Here is a 10,728-nt window from a genome sequence, read left to right as displayed (position 1 = left end):
GAGTCCGGCCAAAGGTCATAGTCTGGCCATCCAGACACCCCGTAATCCAGGACTCCCTCAGTAGCCCCTGAACCAGGCTTCAATGACGACATGTCCGGCGCGCAAATTGTCTTCGGCATTGCAAGGCGGGTTCCTCCTCCGAATACCTCATAGAAGATGTTGAACACAAGGATAGTGTCCGGCTCTGCAAAATAGTTTCCACATACCCCCGTAGAGAGAATAATATCCGCACAAATCTAGTCAGCTGACGTATTTCGTAGGGTGACATCATGCCACATCCAAGCCTTTATTCGAATCATTTTACTGTCCCACCTCAGCGCGTTTAGCGAGGCGGTTTCCTTGGCACGTCTTGTACAAGCAGAGATCGTGTCCGCTTATTCCGGGATTCCCATCAATACGAGCGTGGGTAACCCAATCGTGCCATTGGTATGACTTCTTAACTGAAAGTGAGTCCCAAACGGTCACGAGGAGGGCTCTTGGTATTCAACCTCTTTATAAAGAGACCAAGGCTCGACTCCTTTCTTTCAATCCAATCAAATCCGCCTCTCGCCTCGAGTTACAACACCCAAAGCTCCAGATTCAGGCACTTCGGACCTTCGAACATGTCCGGCTCCGACCTCCAAGGCCGGTGGATGCCTCCCTCTGTTACGGAAGAAGACGTGCGAAAGCTGAGAGATGCCAGGTATCTAACCGACGAAATCTCGCATAGGCTGCCTGCTCAAGGGCAGGCTATTCCCACTCCCCAGCCCGGTGAGAGTGTAGTGTTCACATCTCACTTCCTTCGGGGGCTAGGCTTCTCGATTGATCCCTTCATGAGGGGGCTCATGTTTTATTACGGGATGGAACTTCATGACTTAGCTCCGGAGTCCATCCTCCAAATCTCATCGTTCATTGTCGTGTGTGAGGCCTTCCTCCATATTACTCCTCACTTCGGACTGTGGCTTAAAACCTTCAAGGTAGAACCGAAGATGATCGAGGGGCAGCACGCTGAGTGCGGAGGGGCTATTATAAGCAAGATTGCCGATGCTCCATGGCCCGAGGGCTCTTTTCAAGAGGAGTTCGGCTTATGGCAACGGGAGTGGTTTTACATCACAGCCCCCAGGGGCACCACGTGGGTGGCGTCACCTGCTTTTCGTCATGGGTCAATAAAGGGCTTAAATGGGGGCCGTCCAAGGACATGCCCTTGCTGCAGGGCCGCATTCGAGATATCCTAGAAAGAGATATCAATCTGGCGGTAGTGGTGCAGGTTATGCTGATTCGCCGCATACTGCCCTGCAAACGTCGCCCCCTCCAGCTGTGGGAATTTAATCCGGAAGGACCGTGAGCCCTCCAACACTTTATGGGCACGACGCCCATGGAGATGTACAAATTATTCTTCGGATCACAAGCAATATGTCCGGACTTGTCCGAGGACGCAGGTCTGAGCTGCAATCGCCCGGACACTCAAGTAAGTAGCCCTGTACCCGGACACGCTATCCGTACATTTATCATAACACTGCCCTTAAAAGAGCTATCCTTCAAACAGGAGTGGATAGCGAAAGCAAAGCTTATCAGGTGTCCGGCCCCCCTCCCTGAGACCACGTCGGATCCCATGTTGACCAAGATGCTGGAGATTGCGCCTTTGGAAGAAGGCGAAGAGGGGAACAAAGAAGCTACCGCTTCCAGGAAGGAAGCTGTCAGGAAAGGAGGAATCGAGAATTCCTCTATCCAGGGAAAGAAGAGGACCTCCTCTGAAGACCCGAAGGTGATGGCCTCAAAGCGGGGGAAGACATCTTCGTCAGAGGGTCCGGCATCGGAGAGTGCTCCGGCCGTATTGTGCCCTCAAGGGGATCAGCTCTCCAATGAGCCGTAAGTAAAGAGGGGGGTTTTAAAATGAGTGATATCCCTGTTTTCTTTCTGAGGAAGATAATCAAAATTTTACCTCGCAGTTCGGATCTCAACCCTTCTCAAGAGAGCTCATCCTCCGGGGATCTCCGTCCAGAGATGATGGAGAGTGAAACGCCTCCCCCAGCTGTACCATCTTGCGAGGCTGGCGATCCCGAGGTGCCGTCTCGGAGGATTTCTTCAAATCCGGACTTTGAAAAAGGTCGTCGGACTAGTCCGGCACCTTTAGGTGCACGGTCGGAGGGGCTGCAGGATCTGCTCGGGCGAGCGTCTATCTCAGAAGAACATCGTGTGTTGATGAACACGGTGATTAGAAGGATTTCATCCGCGGAAAGCAGATTGTACGAGGCCGCCAGGAGTTTACTGACAGGTTTTGAGGTACGCGAAAAGATGTACCTTTTGATAGAGCCGCATATATAAAATGCGCCCTGTATAAATAGTAGCCCCTGAGACTCTGTGTGTTGTCAAAAATGATGGCGCACAGAGGATCATAATCCCAGGTATAATATGTCGCCTTTCCTATGTAGGTGGCGAGGCGTTCGGTGGTTAGCCGCACTGATGAATCTGCCGTGCTAAAGCGGCAACTTGACGTAGCAGATGCCAACATCGCTCTTGTAAATAAGTGGCTAGACGAGGCACAAGGTATGTAATGTTTCCAAAGACATCTGATAAGAGGAGCTTGATGCTCGTGCCTTATAACATATGTGCTTAATGCAGATGGTGCCGCTACCGTGGAGAACCTTCGGGCGTAACTTGCCCGAGCCAAGGAGCAAGCGAGGAAGAGTGATGCGGCTGCCGTTAAAGCGGCGGAAGAGCTAAAAGCCGAATAGGCTGCTCACTGCCAGAGCAAGAAACAAGTGGCCGAGATGGCTGTAAAATTGAAGGATGCTGCCGACCGTTGTAAGCTTCGTGAAGAAGAAGATAGGATGGCATAGAAGGACCTAGAAAAGGTCACTGTCGAGGCCAAGGACACTCGCTTTGCAATGAGAGCTATGAAGGAGGAGCTACGTCAAGCCGAAGATATCGTGGCTGGAAAGCCCTATATGCTGTGGATGAAGTTTGGGGATCCTAAGTATGCTCCATTGGACCGAAAATGGAGTGCGGCGAACACTTATCTGGATTTGGCGGCAAGTGCCGCAGACGCGACCGAACACTTCCGGGGTCTGGATGACCATAAATTGGAAGAACTGTTTTGGTCGCACTTCCATAAGCCAGAGCGCCCACTTTCGGTGTTCGACCGTTTTTCCCCTTGGGCGGAGCAGAATAGGTTGTCCGGACTCGCTATGAGGTACGTCACGAGTCGTCTGTGGCCGGAAGAGCCAGAGCCGAAGAGTTATTTTAGCTTGGTGCAGTAGTTCCTTGGTTCGGTGCCGCATGTTGATGCAATGAAGAGGTCAACGTGTATAGAGGGTGCACAGATGGCTCTTGCCCGTGTCAAGACATACTGGGCGGATATGAAGGCCAGTGTTGTTGCATCCCGGGATTCGGACGAAAGCCGAGTACCTGCCAAGCACTACTTTGAGGAAATTCTTCAGGGCGCTCGTTTAAGAGAGATGCAATGCTCGAAGGATGTTGTGTTCGAATAACATGTGCTATTGTAAAACAATATTTTTATAGGATGTAAAAGCTTTTTATACTTGTGCTTTCAAGAATTATAATGCCTCCTGTGCGGTCGTTAATGTATATGTTTATATAACTTGAAAGATGGCAGTCATTGTCTTCAGCCCCCACACATATAATGCGGGGGTGTTCGCAAAAGGCGCCTTTTCACACTTGATCCAACGTCTTGGTCCTATAAAGGAGGTGATAGCGCAGCGAACTAGACAACCGGACTATAATGCTTTATCACTTTCACTTAGCCATAGGAGTTTGATAGTGGGGCTACTGAATAGCCCCTAGAGGCACCGCGCTCGCCCGAATTCGGGGCACGTGTGTGCGTGACCGGGAAACGGCCCTTCGTTAATGCGGAGGAATCCTAAAGATTCCGGCAAGTCATCGAGTGGTTGACCAGTCTCTCGCTAGATCATGACAGTCAGTTTTCAGCTTTCTCTACTGAGGTGCTTGCCTGGCCGAACCAGGGCACAATCGCAGTAGTTCTCCTGGTGCCGCCTTAGCCGATAGAGCGGAACGTAAGGCGGAAAAACACAGGAGCCGGGCAAACCCAACATTTGACCAAAGACATGATTCGGAGCTGATGCATATAAGGCCAAACTTGCAACGCCGAACACTCCCTAAGGTATTCGGTCTTTATGAAGACGGGCCGAACAAAAGCCCTTGGTAAAAAATCCCCTGGTGTCCAGGTACGCGCAAAATTCTGGCATGGCCACATGCCAAGACGCCGGCCTCCTCCTCGGTTATAGAAAAAACCGGGGGATGTTATCAACAAGAGACAGTAAAAAAGGTTTACGCAGGGTCTTAATCTGAAAAGAATCCTCGAAACGGGTCCCTGCTGCACGTCTGTGCCTGTGTCTCCGTTGTGCCATATTCTGGATGGGTCTAGCATGGCATTCGTCTCCAAAAGAGAGGAACTTAGTGGAAAATCAATCGTGTGAGAAACCTATGTTAAAAATAAACAAAGCATAATACAAAAACATGGGTAGCATTGAGCTTTATTGTCGCGCGGAGCCCCTTGTACAGGGTTATGCGGCTATGAAGCCTTTGCATGTTTACGCCGGATTCGTCGAGCCATTTCCGGGGTCTTTTAACGACCTTTGTAGGTGCTCTGAGTAGTAAAGCTGGGTAAGTGTGCGGCTGTCGAGGCAGACGCACCATCCTACGTGATCGGGGAACACTTGATATTTCCCTTTAATGAGATGATGCCTCGTGGACCGGTCATTTTGAGTGTAAGGGATGTATAATGCGGTATTGCGATAAAACGGGCGAAAGCTTTGCGTCCCAGTAGCGCTTGATAGCGACTTATGAATGGGGCGATGTGGAAGGTTAGCATTTCGCTTCGGAAGTTGTCGGGGGGGGGGGACATAACTTCTAACGAGAGGGATCCCAGACAATGGGTATCTGGGCCTGGCGTGACCCCTTTAAAGGAAGTGTTGCCATGGCGGATTATTGCTGGGTCTAACCCCATTTTGCGGATTGTGTCCTGATATAGTAGGTTTAGGTCACTGCCGCCGTCCATTAGGACTTGTGTAAAGTGGAGTCCATCAATTATCGGATCTAAGACCAAGGCAGTCTGGCCTGCGTTCCGGATACCTCTAGAGTAATCCTGATGGTCAAAGGTGATTGGTTGTAACAACCAGTGGCTCGATTCCTTTGGGACAGGCCGTATGGCGCGTGTCTCTGTAGGTGCCAATCTGTTTTTTTCCTTTTGTCACATGAAGTGAATTTACTGTTTTGACTTCTTGTGGGAACTTCTTTTGTTCTCCGTTGTTCTGCTTATGGGATTCGCCGTCATCCTCGCTTGGTATGTCGAGCCCCTTGCGTTCAGTGTTGAGTTTGCCGGATTGCTTGAAGACCCAACAATCTCTGTGGGTATGATTTGCCGGTCTCCCAGGGGTACTGTGGATTTGACATATTTTGTCCAAGATTTTGTTGAGGTTAGATAGCTTGTCACTGTCATCTTTGGGAGGCGCCTTTTTCCGATTTACCAGCGTTGACTACCGTGCTCTTCGGGCTGTTATCCTTGATCCGACGCTGTTCCTTGCTACGGCGCAGTTTCCCGTTTCCATCTCTGAGTTTGGATGTACTTGGGTCGCTGGTGCTGCTCCTTGCCAACCAGCTATCCTCTCCTGCGCAAAAGCGGGTCATGAGGCTTGTCAACGCGGCCATTGTTCTTGGCTTTTCTTGGCTGAGGTGTCTGGCGAGCCATTTGTCTCGGACGCTATGTTTGAAAGCTGCTAGGGCTTTGGCGTCCGGACAGTTGACTATCTGATTCATTTTAGTAAGAAATCTGTTCTAGAGTTTCCGGGCAGACTCTCCGGGATGTTGAGTTATATGACTTAGATCGTCTGCATTCGGAGGTCGGACATAGGTCCCTTGAAAATTAGCTCGAAAAGCGTCCTCAAGCTCTTCCCAACTTCCTATGGTGTTTCCGGGAAGGCTTTTAAGCCAATGCCGGGCTGACTCTTTGAGCTTGAGGGGTAAGTATTTTATGGCGTGGAGGTCATCTCCTCTAGCCATGTGTATGTGGAGGATATAATCCCCAATCCAGACTCCAGGGTCTGTTGTTCCATCGTATGCCTCTATGTTTACGGGCTTGAATCCCGCTGGAAATTCATGGTCCAACACCTCATCGGTGAAACATAGGGGATGTGCGGCGCCCCTGTATTTGGGTGTGCCGCGATGTTCGGATATTTGTTGTGTTGCATTTCTTACTAGAGCTTGCTTTCTTGGCCCGTAGATAGATCTGGTTGGGCCGTCTTTTTGATGCGAATCCTTGTGCGGATCACGTGCCGGATTGAGTGCGGCGCCTTTTTTCGCTCGATGTCGGTCGTGGGGTCGTCTATCCGACCTGGTGGCTTCCTTGTTTTTTTGACTGTGGGGGCTTTAAGGCCTCCTCATCGAATTCCGGTAGTAATTTTCACTTCGGATAGCTCTTTGTGTGGCGACTGTCGCCGTACTTGTGCGCGGTGTTGAGTACTTTTCCCCATCTGATTCTGAGTGCATCTTCCGCTGTTTTGAGCTTCCGCTTCTGCTTTTTCAGGCTACGCGCGGTGGCAACGAGCCTTTCGTGGAGGTTCTTCTGCTCCAGCAACTTGTCCGATGTAACACCCCCAGTATCATGCTACAATAACCTCTGTGATTAAGCTAATTATTTACCCAAACAGTGCTTAATCACCTTTGTCCAATATCCCATTTGAAATTCCAGTCAATTCAAATTCAAGTGAAGTCTGAAGTTGATCAAAAGTTGCCGGAAAAATGTTCATCATCTGTCAAAAATTCCATAACAAATTTTTGTTAAGGAACACAACATCACTTTGGTGCAAAGATGAACATTAGCAATTATAACAACACCAATTCAGCATTTTTAAATGCTATCCTATTTTTGAAAAATTCCAAATGAATTCTTCTGGTCTCCAAAATAATTGTGGCACTGTCTATGATCACCAGGGATTTAATGGGACACCTCCCAAATTTTTGCTAAGTGAAATAGTTGGCCAAATAATTCCCTTTCTCTCTCTGTAAATTAAAAAAAAGGAAAAAGCAGAGGGGAGAGAAAGCCCCTGCCCCACTTGGGCTTCGGCCCACCCGCGCTAGCTGGCCTAGCTAGGCCGGCCCATGCCCCCTCCCCGGTCGCTCTCCCCTCCCTCCTGTTCCCCTAGTGCGCACCGCTACAGGGGCTCGTCGCCGCCCGACCACCTCGCCGGCAACGCCGCGGGTGGATAAGAGCCCCCCCCTCCAGCTCCTCGAGACCTCCCCTCACCCACTTGCCCTCCCCACTTGGTCGCCCAGTCCCCCTTGCACTCCCTCGCCCTCTCCACTCTCTCCCTCACTCTCCAGATCCCCTCCTCACCTCACCGAGCGCCGTCGTCGCCATGGCTGCGCCATAGCCGCGGCCACCGGCCACCCCGCGTCGTCTGCGCATGTCAAGTAGCGCCGACGCCTTCACCTATGTTGCCTATGCCCTTGGATCGGAGCAGGGGAGCTCCACTGTTGCCGCACGCATCGTCTTCTTCCTCGACGGCCGCTGGCGATCCCCTTTTTCCCCGACAACGTTCTGCAGCTCCTAAACCTCCGCCCGGTGAGCCCCGCTTCTCCTCCCCTTGCTCCCCTAGCCTCTTGTGCTACCGTAGCCACCGCGCCGCCATGGCCGAGCTCGGCTCCGCCGAGCAGCTGGCCGCCGTCGTTGCCATGCTTGCCTGAGCACGGGGACATGCTCAGTACAGCCCGCCGAGGCCGCCCGTGCCACTTGCCGACCTCGTCAACCCCCGTAGCACGATCCCGACGAGGTCCCGAATCCCACCGCTTCCTCCACTCGTTGCCGACGTAGTTCCGGCCAGCCGCGAGCCCAACCGACCACACCACGCGACGCGGCGTTGAGCCCTTGTTCGAACGCAAGCAAAACCGCGCAAAATGGTGCCCCGTAGCGATTTTCCGAGCATCTCCGGCGAGCTCGCCGCCGCGGAAGGCCACCGGAGCAACTCCGGCGCCGGCCATCTGTGTGGCTAGGTGGGCCCCGCCCCTGGGTCACTAGCTAGACGGCCCTGGGGTCCCTGTTGACTGGGTTGACCCAGTCAACGTGCTGACTGGGCAACCCCAGCCACTGACATGTGGGCCCCCTCTGTTATATTAGTCTAATAACATTCTATAAATAAAACTAATTAGTTAACCTAACCAGTCACTGACATGTGGGGCCCAGTAGCTAAATAACCCCCAGTTTAGTTTGAAATAAACGCTGTTACGTAAGAGAGGCTGACTGGTGGGACCTTTTGGTCAGTTTGACCAGTCAGCAGGTCTGTTGACTTGCTGATGTCAGCATGGCGTCATGCTGACGTCATATTCCTTTTCTGTTAATTTAAATAATTTCCGAATATTAATAAAACTTTAAAAATTCATAGAAAATAAACCGTAACTCGGATGAAAATGTTTTCTATATGAAAGTTTCTCAGAAAAATCCAACAAATCCGAATACGTGGTCCGTTCATCTGTCACATGCCCCTAGCATGCTGAACATGGAACTTTCCCCCTCTTTTCCTTTGTCCGGAATCCACCTAATGTCGGGAATTCAACCTCGGATGTTCCCCCCTTCGTCTGCAACGTGTAGTACCGCGGTAGAGCACGCTTAGCGCTACGTATCGTCATGTCATGCTTAGTGTTACCTCTGTTTGCTATGTATTTACTGTTTCTTCCCCCTCTTCTCTCCGGTAGACCCCGAGGCCGCTGATGCCCCGGTGATCGACTACGTCGTCGACAACGACCCCTCCTTGCCAGAGCAACCAGGCAAGCCCCCCTTTTTGATCATCCCGATATCGCCCATTCCATTCTCTCATGCTTGCATTAGATTTTGCTATTGTTATTGTATGCTCCTATTCTGATGCATAGCCTGCTTTTGTATCTGTTATTGTACCTTACCTGCTTATCCTAAATTGCTTAGTATAGGTTGGTTAGTGATCCATCAGTGACCCCCACCTTGTCCTTGTTGCCCCTGCTTCATCATTGAAGACCCGATCAACGGGATTGAAGACCAGGCCCCGGCACCGCACATCACTTTCCCCTTAGTTGCTCGACACTGCTGGGTTACTATCGAGTGCCGAGGGTGAGACCTCTACAGCACTTCTGATGTTAACCCTGTAGTATAGCTATTCGACCGTGGTCATCGAGGGTGATTCCACCTTAACCACTTCCGATATGACTCTGTCGTGCAACCCCTCAAGTGTGAACTTCGGGGGTGATTCCTCTTACGTTCACCTTGGTGATTACATTGAGCGGAACTCATCGGGGGTGATTCCTCGGGTTTTCCCCTTGATGTTTAAACACACAGTTACTATGGTTACTATGACTTTACACTGAGCCCTATTACTAAAGACGGGTCGACCCTGAGGGGTGCCCGCGCGAGCATAATTCCGAGTGATGAGTAGTCGGGTTGACCTGGAAGGTGCCCGTGAGATAATTATGAGGCGTGGCCGGGCATTCTTAGCCCTTGCCGCAAGTCCTCGAGACGGGGCAACGGGGTCACATCTTTCGTGAGTCTCTGCTTGTTACCGCGCGTTCCTAATCCACTACGATTTGGATATTGATCCGAGGGGCCTCTGGCCTGATAGCACTAACCATCACGTGGGCATAGTATGGGCGTTCTGCGTCGTGTACATCAGCCGAAGCTTAATAGACGTCAGCGACGGAGCGGCGCGCGCCGGGTTGGACTGGTAAGCTCCTGCCTTTTTAGGGAGGTAGCTAGGTCTGCTCACCGGCCGCCCACGCAACGTGGAGGAGTTCCTGGGCGAGGGCCCATGACCCCTGGGGGCATAGGTTTAGTCCGGCGTGCTTGACCTCTCTATTAAGCCTAGGTCGGGTTGCGGCGTATTGTTTGGCCGAGGCCGGGCATGACCCAGGAAAGTGTGTCCGGCCAGAGTTAAGCGAGCGTGGTGGGTAAGTTGGTGCACCCCTGCAGGGAAGAAAACATCTATCGATAGCCTGTCCTACGGTAACGGACACTTGGAGTTGTATCCCGATCGATACAACTAGAACTGGATACTTGTGATGAGAATTGGATTGTGATGAGGTGATAACCGGATAGTATGGCTCTGGGATTGCTTTCTCGCAGGGAGTTGAGAAAGGATCTCCGGCCGAGGTTGATAACACTACTACTACTTTAGTTTATGCTACTCTACTCCCTCCTGTTGCTGCAAGATGGTGGGTTCGAGAAGAAGCTAGTCTTCGATAGGCTAGGCTTTTCCTCCTTCTCTTCTAGCATTCTGCAGCCCAGTCCACATATACAGCCCTCCCTTTGATAATGTTGCATATGTAGTGTAGATCCTTGCTTGCGAGTACTTTGGATGAGTACTCACGGTTGCTTTGCTCCCCCTTTTCCCCATTTTCTTCTTTCCGGTTGATGCAACCAGATGTCGGAGCCCAGGAGTCAGATGCCACCGTCGATGCCTACTACTACGTGGAGACCGTCGACGACCAGGAGTAGTTAGGAGGCTACCAAGCAGGAGGCCTTGACTTTTCGATCGTAGATGCTTTTGTGCTATCCTTCTTAAGGAAAACTTGTCTAACTTATGTCTGTACTCAGATATTGTTGCTTCCGCTGACTCTTCTGTATTCGAGCTTATGTATTCGAGCCCTCGAGGCCCCTGGCTTGTAATATAAAGCTTGTATTATTTTAAATTGTGTCTAGAGTTGTGTTGTGATATCTTCCCGTGAGTCCTTGATCTTGATCGTACACATTTG

Source organism: Triticum aestivum, chromosome 1B (genome assembly GCF_018294505.1).
Source record: "Triticum aestivum cultivar Chinese Spring chromosome 1B, IWGSC CS RefSeq v2.1, whole genome shotgun sequence".
Classification (NCBI taxonomy): Eukaryota; Viridiplantae; Streptophyta; class Magnoliopsida; order Poales; family Poaceae; genus Triticum; species Triticum aestivum.
This window is presented reverse-complemented; position numbering follows the sequence as displayed.